Source organism: Kryptolebias marmoratus, linkage group LG11 (genome assembly GCF_001649575.2).
Source record: "Kryptolebias marmoratus isolate JLee-2015 linkage group LG11, ASM164957v2, whole genome shotgun sequence".
Classification (NCBI taxonomy): Eukaryota; Metazoa; Chordata; class Actinopteri; order Cyprinodontiformes; family Rivulidae; genus Kryptolebias; species Kryptolebias marmoratus.
Genome location: NC_051440.1, coordinates 3,660,610 through 3,675,908, shown reverse-complemented (window position 1 = coordinate 3,675,908; position 15,299 = coordinate 3,660,610). Strand labels below are relative to the sequence as shown.

The 15,299-nt window shown below is 39.3% G+C and overlaps 1 protein-coding gene across 2 annotated transcripts in view; it reads right to left on the bottom strand.

Annotated features, from left to right (window-relative positions):
* Positions 1-15,299, bottom strand: part of mgat4c (mgat4 family member C) — a 181,379-nt gene that overhangs the window by 91,054 nt on the left and 75,026 nt on the right. For both annotated transcript variants that reach the window (XM_037978354.1, XM_017430235.3), the window contains exon 2: positions 9,450-9,520. The gene's annotated coding sequence lies outside the window, so the exon portion shown is untranslated. The remainder of the gene's footprint in view (positions 1-9,449; positions 9,521-15,299) is intronic.

The window sequence follows — 15,299 nt, the reverse complement described above, 5'->3', positions numbered from 1 at the left end:
AGAAGCATAAAGACTGTGAAAATAAGAGGTGTTTTGGAAAATTCTGGAAAGTTTAGACAGCCCAAAGGTTTGTGCATGACATCTTAACACTCTAAGTTGAACATTTTATTTTAAAATCCTCAGAAATTATAAAACCCAAACAGTGTTTATGTAAAAAATGTAAATGATATCAAAATGCCAGTTCAGTCATGCAAAGTTCAACTTTTTTGAACTATTTAACCTTTCTATCGTGTGTCTACTGTGAAGTCTGAACTATTGAGCTCTAAACACGGCTGCACTTTCTCACTCGTTTTGCCAAAATCCCATTGTTGAGTATGAAATAAATGCTTGATTTTTTATCTTTTTTTGGGGCAAATTTTATCTATGCTGTGTGACCACAGCTAAACAAAAATCATAGCACTGTATTCCAATCAAGACACAGGTTTTGATGTATTATTGCATGGGCTTTTTAAGCCGTGGAAGGAGATGTGCTATAAAAATAGCAACAGAAATGGAAAAAACAAAACAGAAACAAAAAAAAAATCCAGGTAAACAGTAATAGTGGTGATTCAATGCTTATGCATTGCGGCAGCTAATAAAATACGTGAAAAAACATGGCCACGTCATTTGGCTCACATCATCCCAGCTGTTTGCAACATCTCATCTCATAAATTCTCAGATATGGGACAGTATGTCCTATGCTCTAAAAACAGGGTGTAAATTTCATTAAAAAATAAATAAATAAATGAAGACAGCACTCCTCGAAGGAATGCGTATCGCCCACCACCTTTTCGGTACAGAGTTTTAGACTAAGTCCAACTTATGTCATAGACATTTTGATCAGTTCTTATGATCATTGTTGTTTGTTATCCCATGCTATATTGCGAGATTTCGCAACATCTGTTAGTACTTGAAGTATATGTTATGAACAACTCTCAGCTACTACCATGTCAAACGTTAGGTCAATATCAATAATAACTATTACCACTTTTGTACAGGCTAGGTTTGATTAGCTGTAGTGGTCATCTTGAGTTGAGTTGACTCCAAAAGTTATTCAGTTGTACTTGTACATCCAATGATTACATTCTGAGCATGCTGAGAATTTTTTTCCAGTGGTGTGTATTTTTCAAACAGACAGACAGTGTTGATTCTGACAGTTAATTCCAAAGTTTTATTAAGTGGGGATGATGACCAACCAAATTTTAGCTTAATTTCTGTACAATTGACCGATCTAGTCATTTTTGTGTCTGCTAAGATCACTTAGTTGTGGCACCCATTTTAACTGGATTGATTAAAAAAGTCAATCGGTTGTAGATGTACAACCAGTAACTACTTTTTGAAAGTTTCATAAAAAATTTACATCAATTAAAACATGCACACATACAGACGTGGCCAAAAAAAATGATTGCCTTTTCGCCTTTAGAGGTGTAAACAACAAACACATCTACTTCATTGATCTAATTCTCTTACAGGGTTTTTCTCATGATGTTTTTTTTTTTTTTTTTTTTCTTTTCCAGAGACAAGAGGCAACCTACGGACTAGACAACTCTCTCAGGGGACAGGAACTTCAGGGAAAAGAGCATAACTGACAACAGAAAAGGGGAGGGGGAGAGACGAAGCAGGGTCCGGGCAATGCACTCATTATTCAGAAAGACACTCAAGGCCACAGGAAATGGAACTCTTCATTTTTCTTGTCAAACTTCTGCCGGCTTAATGGCATTCTCACAGCGAGCGGTGAAACAAAAGGCACGGCGCGGCCAGGCCAAGACGTAGAAGGAGGCCCGACCACAACAGAGACTGCGGGCCCACATTCCTCATGGCATGGCGGACCACCTGTGTCGCTAAAGATGCTGAATGTGTTACGGTGGCAAGTAAAATGCCTCTTCCCTCTGGAAAGTCGACAGCGAGGGCTAGCTACCATGGAGCAAAATGAAATATGGTCACAATTACACTCTAACTATGGAGAGGCACAGATGTTCTCTTTGTTCCTCCCATTCTGCATCCTCCTGAACCGTCCCTCATTATTGCCTTCATTACCGGTGCCATTGATACGGCAGGCGGCTGCCAGAAAACCTAGATGTATCCACAACTCATGATGCAAACACCAATTAATCATCCACCCAGCAATTACGCAATGTACCATGTATTGATTTCCAACACTGACACTTTTTCAATTTAATTTATACACCAGCAGCTCCCAGGGCCGAGGACACATGTTGCAAGCCATGCAAAACAATCAGTTTGTGCTCCATATATATGCAGGAATAGAGTGGCGTTTTTTCAGAGAAAAGATGGGGCAGGTGTTCGGGTGCAGCCTCGTTCCATTGCATTCCGATGCGAAGGCATGGCAGTGGGCTGCGGTGTCACACAGCCTCTTTTGTTTGGATACTAATTGGAGAAATTTATTGTCCTAACAGGCAGAGCAGCTGTAGCTTTACAGCATAGCACCAATTAAATCCAGATGCTGGGATGAAAAGATCGGGCTGAACGTGACTGGGGGATCAATCACTAATAATAATTCAGAACGCTGGGAGATGAATATGACAAGCAGCGAGAAGATACTCTCCACAATGCGTTGCTATTACAGGGATATTGAAGATGTGCAGTTTGATGATGAAAGTTGCAATCAGATCACTCAGACGCCTCACATCGCTCCTAATAATGGAGGCTATTATCTGCCAGATTTAACAATGAAACCAAATCTGGGAGAACACCTATCTGCCAGGCGCTCAGACTGTGACTGCCATGGCTCTGCAATTACTGAACATTCAAATCTTGCTCTGACATCGGTGTTATTATTGCCTGCCTGTCTGATATTGTCTGTCTGATTGTTAGTAAAATATCTGTTGAAACACTGCACACATTTTAATAAAAGTTTCAGAAAAAAAATCATTGGAAGTAGCTCTACAACTCATAAAATTTTGAAGTCAACCCAATTGAAGATGGCCGCCACAGCTACCTGACATTAACCAAAACAAAAATGACACTAATTCAGTCAGTTTTACAGAGATTGAGCTAAAATTTGTAGTGGTAGCAGATAGTTATACCTCTGACATGACTCTGAGTGCTAGCACATTTCGTGGGATCTTCATATCACATGAGATTGCGCACAAGGTCATTTGAGTAAAACAACTATAACTCCATCCCTTCTCAGAATAAGATGATCTCAGCTTAAAACTCCAAGATGATCTCAGCTTAAAACTCCAACATTAAAGGCATTAAAGGCCCCAACTCAATCTGCTAGGTCTTTAATTACAGTAGTTTTTCAGCACAAAACGGCTAAGACTGGGGGGGATGGGATCGGGTGAAAATGCGCATGCAGTCCGGGGAATAAGGGACAGAAAAATCAGGTTATTGTGACAATTTCTCCCAGGGCTGGACAAACCCCTGCTGTACTGCGCCTGGCACCGCCTGCCTCTTCAGTCCAGGCTCTTTAGACGACGGGCCCCAAGGACATACACAAATGGGAGTAACATGGAGGATGGACGTGGCGCACAGTCACCACAACTCTCAAAGATGCTGCGAATTCACAACGACTTTTCCGGCTTAAAATTCAAAGGGAGGAGCAAGTGAGTAATGAGAACTAGCCTGTCAAGAGTGGCCCCTCTTTAGTTCATCTGTCACTTCGATGGCATTTTAATAAACTGCTTCTTCTGTCACTATTTATTTTAAATGGTGTGTGATGAGTTTAACTCATTTATCATAGTTTGATTTCTATTGAACAACATTCTGCTCTGAATCTACTAAGAAAGTCAATTTTATTTCAACTTCAGTGCTGTCAATGTGAAGACTTCATTTTTTTTTTCATGAAAATTACATTTGTTACATTTTGTTTCTCGAAAAAGGTACACTAAATATGGGTTATTATGTGTACGGAAATAGCAAGATATACAACTTTAATATCTTGATATTGACCATGTCACTAATTTGAATGGGAACCAAGTGGGGCTAGAAATAAACTGGAGCCACCTTGCAGCATTTAGCAGTGTTATTCTTTCAAATACTTAAATAAATTCAAGCTTAACAATAAATAGTAACGTGTATTTTAGTCTAGATGACAATTAAAGTTGCACAAACTTTACAAGTACCTAAAAACAATCAGTGCAATGTATTTATTCTAATATCACAAATCAGTGGCAATCAGTTAGCTGAAGGTTTGCAGCTATAGACAGGGTTTGCAATTTTGTGTTACAGCTATTGATATTACAACAAAATATTTTGTATCACTAAAAATCTTAGTTATGCAATTAACTTGTGAAGATTACATTTGCTATTTGTAACACAGACGCTATTAGAGAGAACAGAATCTTCTAATCACACTATATTTTGTAAAGGATTTTTGGTTTTGAACAAAAGAAGGTTAAAGACAAGAACAAAAACATAACCAGGAAAAAAAAAAACCTGAGATCTTTCAGTCAGATGCTTAGTGCAGCTGAGGGCTAAAATAAATGTAAAGGGGTTTGGGCTTTTGAAGTGGCAGCTCCCCAGACTCTGGAACAACCTGCCCTTAAAACTGGCTTTTAATTGGAGTTCAGTTTGAGTCCCATCGGATCTTTGATATTGTGGCGTTTCCTTGTTTTAGTTTGTTTTAGCCTATTTTATTGTACCTGTTTAATTTTATGTGAGATTTTCTGAATTTACTTTATTCTTGGCTTTTCCTGTTTGTTTTTAACCAGCTTTTAAAGCACTTTGGTCAACCTTGTTTGTAAACGTGCTGTGGAAATAAAATTGACATTGACACTGAAAAAAAGCATGCACTGTGCTGAGCAATTCAGATCTCAAAAGGAAATCCATCCATCCATCCATCCATGCATGCATCTATCCATCAATCCATCCATCCATCCATTTTCTTTATCCTTTTTTTCATATAAAGTCATGGGGGGCTGGTGTCTATCTCCAGCGGTCTTTGTGCGATAGGTGGGATACACCCTGAACAGGTCTCTAGTCCTTCACAGGGACACATAAAGACAAATGAAACATGAACTATTCTCCTAATGAAAATTTAGAGTTGCCAAATAACCTAAGCTGCATGCTTTTGGTCTGTTGGAAAAAAATGACATATGCACAAGCAAAAGGAAGTTAAATATAATTTTACTTAATGAAGTGCAGCTCCAAGGTCCCCTTGACACTGGGACAACTCTGCAGCAAGACCCAGAAAATGGATGGTCATTGCAGGGTCTTTAGGTGATTAAGGCTCTCTTTAATAATGCAGTGGGCTCCTCAGTACTTGGGATAGAGCCGGCTAGGTCCACTTAGGTGCTTGGAGTTTTGAAAAGTTGTAGTTTTGCGGCATTTCTGGGGTTGACTTTTAAAAAAAAATACAAAATAAAACAACTGAAAGAACAAGAGTGGTAATTCCATAATATTTGCCTGGGGTTATACAACCGTGATCTTGAAAAGGTCATGGAAACAATCTAGAGCAGACATGTTACCCGTGGCTGCAGTATTTTTCTCATGTTCAAACTCAAGACTGCATCTTGTTGCAGTCGGAGAGTCGTGCCAGAATGGGGTCTCGGACATAATAGTAGGTGTATATGGCAGTATCGTGATGAGAGCATGCTGCTGATCTATAAACCAAAGTGAAGGCACAGGAGAGAATCTTGAGGCATAAAAAACACTATTTGGCAAAAGATTTTCCAAATTTCCCTTGACCCAGCCACGTAACAGGTTGTGTGGGTCTTTGAGAGCATAGCAGAGTCGTCATCCAGTGAGAAGGGAGCCTTGCAGTTTCATGGAAACTGTAAACAATCCTTATATTTTATAGTATATTCATTTTATGTGACACACAATCAAAAAATCCTGAGAGGAAAATTGCTTCAGTTTGGACACGAGCGACTGAACCACATTCACACCTTACAGCAGAGAAGATCCCAGCATTGAGATAAAAGACTGATGATGCTCATGGACTCGTACATCTTTGGCACCTTTCACTATTGGAATTCACTCCTGGCGCAAAGCTCCTGAATCCCATTATGTTCCTTATTGTACAATCGACTTGAAACAATGAAAACAATTTAAGATATCTGTTTGCTGCAGCCGCGGCGACAGTGGCGGCGCTCCATCTTCCACTTAACCTCTCCTTCCTGCCTCTCACACTCTCCGAGGGAGTCAAATTGCTTGAAGGCAAAGAGCTGTAAGCGGTCCAACTAGATGGCATGGAGCTGCTGTGTTTTATGAGGATAAAAAGCTCTGACCTAATTAGCTTTGTTAAATAAAGTTCCACCGGCCTTTGTTTAAACAGCCACGTAGCCCTCCTTATCCCCCTCCCATGCTTATGTTTTTACAGTACAAAGTGATTACAGATTTAATTAGCTGAGGACCTTGCTTCAGGGAGACTCCTAAATCCATATTGATATTTCAACAGAGTTTGAAAATAAAGGCCTCGGCTGTGTGATGATAACTTAACAAGGGTAGCTGCTGAAACTTATCAAGAAATAAGGATTTGCAACTTCTCAAGCTGTTTACCTCCCCCCACCCCTCGAGGCTAATCATTACTTCGCAGAAAGATGCTGGGAATTATGCAGAGAGCAAGGAGCTGATCAATGCCGCCTCACAGATATGGATTCAAACAAACCTCCTGTCAAGATAGCTGCTTTGTTGTTTTGAACACACGAGAAGTTAATAACCGTTCACCACCCGAATTTCATGTTTATTAGAAATGGATTGCTTCAGTATGAGGCTGAGGTGAAATTGTCCCTCAGTGTTGTTGTAGCTGCACGTACAACAGCGATGAAAAGAATATTGATAGGGATGCTAAATGTTGGCAGCCATGTGATTTTAAACACACAAGGCTGCAATGCAGCGACGAGGAAAATTCACACAAAGTCTGCTTTTCTCGCCTGAGCACCTTTTTGGTCGCTCTCTCTTTGCTTTTGATATCATTTCCATCTCTTCTCTCATAACATTGTCCAATTAAAATTGGAATTCCAGTGCGTGAATTACATCGCAGATTGTGTTGAGGGAATTGAGAGACGCAGTGGGATATGTCAGAAGAACACCCAGCAGTGAATTTCTCAGAGATTTCAAATTTAGATTGAAAGTGCCTCCATTATAAAAAAAGGTGAGAAGAATCTCAAAGAGAATACAATAAGGTGCCAATTTTAGCATGAAAGCCTTCACAGACTGGTGATAAAAGCTCAAATGAAAATCTTTCCAGACATTATGTTCCTGTGGATATGGAGTTTTTCTATTTTTAACATCCTATTTTCTCAGGTAGGAAATGTAAAAGCAGTGTGCTGTGAGTTTCTTTTTATCTCCAATGTACTGAGCATACAGTTCATCGCTGCACAGCAGACCAGAGGAGCTGTGAGCTAAAGTGCCGATGCAAGAGAGGAAATGAAAATGAGGGTGGAGAGAGTGGAGGTGTCAGAGCAGCTCGTCAAACTCCCCGCACGTACTGTGAATATTTCACTCCTGACACGCAGCAGCCGAGCTGCACCCCTGGAGACAAACAAAGACAAAGAAACTGAGACAAATAGATTCTGTAGATAGATACAGCAGATAGATAGTTTTATGGATAACCCTCTTTCTCTTTCCATCGCATCCTCCCCACATGGATAGCTGTCGCAGGCTTCATCTCGCAGCACTAAATTTTACGAGGCAGGGCTGACAGGAAGAGTTCTCCACACCTGACAGAGCTGCCTTCCAGCTCCAATGGGGGGCTGTCTGAAGACTCACCAACATCACACAAGCAGCTAACGCTCAGGACAGGTCCACAGATTCACACACAGACTGCTTTCATACACACAACGCACCAGCTAATGCAAATTATATGCACATGGAGAAGGTGTGACAGAATGGGCTATGAGCAGGGAAAGAATGTGTTCGGGGGAAATATGGAGTTTACAGCTAGGCTAGCAGCAGTGGTGAGCTTAGCTAAATGCTAAAGGCGCTATCTCACTGAGCTTCGACTGTTGGACTCTAGTCAGTAAGTATAAATTGTGGGAAAATTGCAAGAAAATCTGTGAATTTTCCATTGCAGTCTTACCAGACTTTAAGTGCTTGTGACCAAGCTACCAGTGGCAGTGTTTTGAGCAGCAGTTTTTAAGAATCACGGCCATCCTTTGTGTGCAAAGCTTGCAAAACTGCATTCTTGGCCATGCACATTATTTTACTGTCCACCTTCGCCCACATCATACCCATCTTGGCAGCTGTCCCCACATTTAGGATTTAATCTGCTGGAGTACACTTTTGTGATAAAGGTAGGAAGATTTGAACCAGTTTTTTAACAATTGTTGTTTATCAACAGCATGGTTTTTAGACCTGAATATTTGCCTTGGATGTTTCCTGTCAGAAGAGAGCGCTCATGCAGGCATCAATATACAGCTCTAGAACTCTTAACATGGGTTGGAGACACCCTTGACACAGTTCAGGTGGGTTTGAGATGGGTTGGAAATGCCTACAATGACTCTGTGACTTTATTGAGAGAAAATTTGTTCAAAATGTTCAAAATTCAAGCAACAGGGCTGCGCACCTATAAGAAATTAGAACCCCACAAAAAACATTCTGGATTCAACTAGTCACAGCCCAGTGAGAAACCACCTTAAAGTCATGCTGCTAACTATAAGTGGAAATATCTACAACAGTGGTTCTAATTATTATGTTTAGGACAGAAGCTTGTTGACATTTACTAATTAGGTCAAAACACAGTTGAGATTGTTGGGCTGGGCAGTAACACAGTTGTCTGGAATATGAGAGTATAAAATAGTAACAGCACTCTTTTAAATACCATAGATGAATAAATAGATGGACTGCACTTCTTGAAGACTTTTAGAAATTTTAGATTTTTTTTATTTATTTTGTGTCGTTTGATTCTGTTTGGTATATTTCCACTGTTCAGTATTCTGGTGTTTTCCTTTTGCTGCTAAAACAAAACATGATGTTTTGCAAATGAAACCACAAGCTGCACGAATTCAAACCCCAAGCTGTGCGATAATTAAGCTTCAATATTCAAATAACTTTACCTCGCACGCTAAAGATGTAAACACTAGACTCAAACTGAACTTATTCAAAAGCCTATAAAATAAGTCATTCTGTCTGCTTTTGGAGAGAGCCTATTTAACAGGAAGCGGCTTCTTCTGTTGTGGATGTGATCCTCGAGGATTACCAAAGTGAAACAGTTCATTTCTAGCTTCAGACAGAGCTCTTAGAATCCAATTTTCCCCTTGGAGAACTTTATTAATTCTATATTTAGGCTAAATAATGAACTTCTTTTTATTTCCCTGGGATTGTAAAATCCTCCTTTGGACGCGACTGCATATCACACAAGGCATAAAAACAAAAGCCAACACCATGCATTAAATTGTCCAAGGCGAGTTTTACAATGAATAGATGTTTTCATTTTAGCGGTTCTATCCAAGCGCACCTCTATGATTTAAAGAACGCTGTTATACTGATCAATAAGCCAAGGTCTAGAAGGGCGACAGGGGTAGAGGACCACCAGAACCATAAATCAGACAAGAAGCACTTACGTCCACTGTGTATCCTGTGAGCCATTATTGGTGGGTGTGTTCACACATCAAAGTGGCATGGGTCTTCCAGGCTAAAAAGAAATAAGAAACAAAGGACCATTAAATGGCAGGGGAAAAAAAAAAAAACCGAGCTCTGAGCACACACTTAAACACTACAGCAGGAGGACTGCGAGGGGAGTTTTAGGACCCACAAAGAAAGATAGAGAGTGGAGAAGAGGGAACGCGACATTGATTTTCCCCTCTGAAGTGCCAGTTCATCATTCTGTGAGACACACTCGATCGATCCCCCGCCTTTCGTTTGTTTGTAATTTTGGGGGCTCAAAACTGTTCACAAAGATAGATCCTCTTATGTGCCACTTGCACGGAGACGAAGAAAGGAGGGATCAGAGGATGTGTGGAGATGACCTCATTTAACAAGGTTCTCCTCACACTGTTGGTTTTTGTGACATTGTTTACAATCGGAGATTAAAGAAAGCAGATTGTTATCCATAGCAAAACTTTATTTCTTTCTGTCAACCGTAACTTTTTTTTTTTTTAGTTTTTTGCTTGTTGGATCTGCATTAAGACAAACAGAAGAGGAGATTTTACAGAGAAACATCATGGTCATCTTACCACTTATTATCTACTCGTATGTCGCCTGCTGCCTTGTGTGCCAAAGTTTTTTAAAACATGACATGTGATATATTAGGGCTCAGAGTATGTGTTAGGGGATAACTTTTAACTACTACCAAATTAAATTTTAGGTCAATATCTGTAACATAGATGGTGTTTCAACCATATTTGTTTTTTTATTGTTGTTTAGCTGTGGTGCTCTTCTTGAAGGGATGACTCCAAAACTTAATCAGTTATAAATATATCTCTAATAATTATGTTCAGAGAGTTTCATTAAAATCCATCTAATGGTTCAGGAGATATTTTGCTAACAGACAGACAGGAATGACTCTTACATGCAAAGCTGTAAGGGTCGGATTGACCCCCAATGTCAATTAGTCGTAAAGATACTTCTAGTGACTTTCATTAAAATCCTTCCAGTTCTTTGGTTACAGACATGCACACCCCCATAGGCAATTACATGATTGTTCATCTTTCCCTGCAGCAGACGATAATAACGTTACATAGCTTTAAAACATCAAATTCTTTAAACAATTATGGTCTGTGATCTACTATAGACAGAAACAAGGCACAAAATTGCCAAGTGTAGTTTTAACTCACAACCTAAATTAACTCAACAAGTTTCAGACCATTTTGGACCCTTAAGCAAAGGCTGAAGATAAAATTACGTTCAGTAATTTTATTTCATGGGATTTGACTAAACCAGATGAGAAGCAAGAGAGGAATTTTGTTCCCAGAGCAAAGTGCAGAATGGAAAACATGAGGCTAGACTTTGCACAAACGAAAGTTTTCTGTGATCCAGAGTGGCAGTTCAGTCCTGTACAAACTGCATAAAGTGAACTGACAAACCTGTGGAGACTGAAAGTAAGACCAGAAAAGCTATGGTAGAATGGACGAAGTGCGCAGATAAAACTAAGTCACAGGAGAAAAACAGATAAGAATCATCTCAGAAGGTTGCGAGAAACAAAAAAACTATATAAGAAAGGAGTGCAAAACCACATGACTTAGGTTAGCAAAGCTACATCTGAACAATCCACAAAAACTTTAGAACAATGGTTTTTCACAGAGACAGTACTGAAAATGAGATGTTGTACCATAATATACAGCCCAGTTCCTGAAAACCAAACGCAGCATATCAGAACAAACACTTCATTTGTCAAACACGGTGGTGGAGGATTAATGATTTGGCATTGATTAAACACGGTCTGGGTCCAAAAAAGATGTGCACGAACAAACGCCCCGAAACGTCAATAAATTGAAACAATGCTGCAACATTCTATCCGGGGCTGCTGTGAAATGTCGTCATAATCAACATCTAACATCCAAATTTTTAGCAGCCATTTATCTTTTAATTTTTTAAACGTTTTAACAGGCTTTTTTTTTTTGACAGTGTTTAATAAGCTGGGTTAAGTTTTCAAAGGCCAACAGGGTCTCAGATATTGGAGATCTTCAACACATAAGGCAATACAAAAATAGTTTGTGCACCCTGGAAGCTTTCTGTGGCTCACAGCAGTTGAAAAACAAGAGCGCTGCACTGAGTCGAGCTGCGAGGAGACTGCAGATAAACAAAACGTTAGTAAGTTGTTTTTAAGCTGCTAAATGACTCTATCAAGTTAGATAGGTTGTCTGTCTGCACCATTTTTAAGGATATAATTGAAGGAAAGAAAGGAAAGTTGAAGGAAACATTTGAACTAGAATCTGGGCCCATGTTTGATAATTCTGTGCTGTTGTTGTGTCGAGGAAATGTGGAGATTTGGCTCCCCACCAGCTTTGTTGCGTTTTCCTCTTAGGCTACGATCACACTACAGGCTAAAGCTGCCCAAATCCAACTTTTTTGTTTATATGTGACCAATATTTAAAGTTTTTATGAAAGTCTGATTGTCACAAATCTGTTTTTTTCTCAAATTAGACCCACGCCACCTTAATATGTGGTCCTAAATCAGATACGTATCTCATGTTTTTCATAGCGACCTTCAGTCTGAACAGTCGTGTCGCAATACATCAAACTTTTACATCATTGAAGTGTGACAGATGCCACAGCTCTGCGCTGGAGTAGGCAGGAAGTAGCATGATCAAGAATGACAGATAAATGTAGCTGGTCAATGGAAAGAAAGTGAGGTTCTGAACATCCATATTTTATTCTGTAAACACAGCGTGCTGCGTGTTCACACTTGAGTTTAATAGCAATCGCATTTAAGTTGTAACGTGAAGAACAAGGCAAAATCATTGGGTCTCAGCATAAAGACCTGCAGTGGGAACGTAGCCTTATTCTCCATTGTTTTAAGCAAGGCTGAAAGAAAAAATCCTAGTTTCTTTTTGGGCCCTTTTGTTTATGCAGCAGAGAAATGCATCCTGATGGATGGAAATCTCCTATAATTAGTTGGGGGAATAGATCCACAACACCTGTGTGTGGTAAAGTGGTATCCTTACTCTATGCATCTGGCTTCTGCCTGTTTTAAAGACATTTAATTGTGTAGATAATTTTGATAGCTTAAATATTACAAATAAAAGCAGACACATTCTATTTATTACCTATAATAATAATAATAATACAGTCAGTGAAGGCTTGTTCTTTTAATTATGTATTTCCTGCAATTTTATAATTCTCTACAAAAAAGTTTGCAAACCCACTTCTGTTTACTAGGTTAACTAAAATAGTTTAACTGTAAAAATTTAGCTTTTCTTTAGTTGTAGTTTGTGATGAGGGTTCATTGCCAGAACCGTATTAGTTAACACAGAATGCACGGTTAACTCCATCGCTTCCAGGAAAAAAAAAAAAAATCTCAGCTCAGATAAAAAAAACCACCCACATGAAGCCTTACCTTACTGTCTCATCTGCACCTTATCATAGCTTCACTCCTCCACAAATTCAGAGCAACAGAAAGGTAGCACCTGACGATTCCTTCAGAGAAAACCACAAGGTCACATCTACTGGAAAACATCCGTTAACCGGAGTTCTATAAGCAACACCAAACAAACACAAACACCTCCGCATTTTTACAAAAAAAAAGGGTCTCAAAACAAATCATTATTCTCACATCTAAGCAATGCTCAGTTCAAAAAATGAAGTTGTGAAATTAAGTTGTTTTGATGTTTTGGTTTGTTTTTCCTGCTAATTTCTAATCACCAGACAAACACCTGGGCAAACTATTTTGTGCCACTTGTCAACAGGAGGAGAAAACGGCCAACTCACTTCAAATGACAAACACACACACACACAGGCGTCAAACATTCATGAAAAATAATTGGTATTTAATTTGTTTACTTGCTTGATGTTGGTATTTCATGAGAAAAATCAATTTTAAATTGAAAAAAGTTAGCACAATACCGTTTAAGATTCCAAAAAATATAGAAATTATAAACCAGCAGCAGATGGTTTACACTATCAGGGACTGGCCGCCTTTCAGCGTCCACGTTTAAGGGATAGTTCAGACATTTTTAAGTGAATTTCTGTGGAAAAGTTATGAACAAATAACATCTTACCTGTTGGAGATAGCTTTTTCAACAACCTTAGAAAGTGACTGGCTGATTCACTTTTGGACATAAACAAAATTCAAAATGGCCACCAAAGCCAATTGACCTAAGGAAACACAGAAATGGCTATAACTCAGTTAGTTCTTCAGATATTGAGGCAAAATTTGAGATGATAGGAGCTGAGTCTATTACAACATATACTCTGAGTGCTAACAGGTCCTGTGAGGTCGCGTGTGATCCTGAAACATCGCATGAGATTGTACTTAATAATGTTTTCAAAATTAGATCAAAATAGTTTTCTCTGTCATTTTGTTGCAAAAAATGATCTTAGTCTAAAATTCTGGCATGAATGATGGCAGGTGCTAGGCATTCCTTCAAGAAATGCTAGGTCTCCAATTCATAAATAATCCTTTAAATCTTTGGACATTTGAGCTGTTTTGAAAATGGTAGCAATCCACTGTGATGTTTTCAGATTAGACATTAGCCCGTCAGCGTTTCCACTTTAAACAGTATTTTTCTAAACTGAGTTTGTTCAAAGAGCAATCTACAACAGATATGAATTCTTTGTAACTTTTTTACAGGACTCTGCTTTAACATAGCTGAACTATTCCTTTAAAGATGTTCCAAGCAAACCTGCCACTGCTTCGGCTTAATGCAGAAACAAAAAAAAGAAGAGCATTTCAGTGGAAGAGTCAGCAGCTTTTCATGGTTCTAAGATATTATTTTACATATTCAACATTTTTACATAATTTTAATCTACTCATGTTAGGTTAGAAAATAAATTTATCAAAGTGCAAGACAACTGGCAACAAAAAACCTACAGATTCTTGGAAATTAGTGGAAATGACATTTAATGTTCAGAGAGATGTTTCAAATTCAACAAGCAGAGAGTCAGCAAAGATTTAAGTGTTTAGTAGATAAAACTTGTTACACACACACACACAAAAAAAAAATACTTCCATTCAAGACTTCCATTCTTTCTCACAAATCAATCATCTTTCCACCATTTCTGTCAATTCTCCGAGTCCCTGCAAGAATTGTACAAAGCGGGGGGTGGGGGTCCTTTCAAAATGAAACCAGAAAATTGAAATAATTTACTCATAAGATGATTACATATTGAATACAAAGAATAAGTATAACATCCACTCCTCCTTCAGTTGGCAGGTTGATGGTGACGTGAGTGGTTGAGACAGTTTCTTGGTAATGAGCCTTCATCTTCATTGTTACCAGCAGAGAAAAGACTGACAGCCCCGACGCTCCGGGTGGAGGTCATCTATGTGGACTGGGTGCTGCATCCTGCAGATGCTCATGCCATATTTGCCGCTGACATGCAGTCTATCTGAGGGTACTTCTTCATTTCCTCACTCCCCAGGTTTTTAAAATGTCATTTATGTCTAATGGCCATGCTCATTAGCTGCAGCTAAAAAACACACTCTGGTCATTACCGGCAACATTTGCAGTCAGGCTTCACGCCGAACCCTCTTGTCTGAGTCATCCGTCACAGCCCCCGTTCTTTGGCAGTTGGCACCACAAATGACGCAAAGCACAAATCTTTTTAATCATCTGCAACTACCTTTATCTGCTTACATTGGCACTGGATGTGTTTTGACAAGGCTGTTTTATCAGTGTAGCGAGAGACCAGATCTGAAATGGCATCCATCATGTTGAGGATTCGAAGGCCACTTGGGAGACGGTACAGGCAGCGGTGCGCTAAAAATTGCACTTTACCTTGCTGCGATCCCCCTGTGTGCAGTGGTGGGGGGT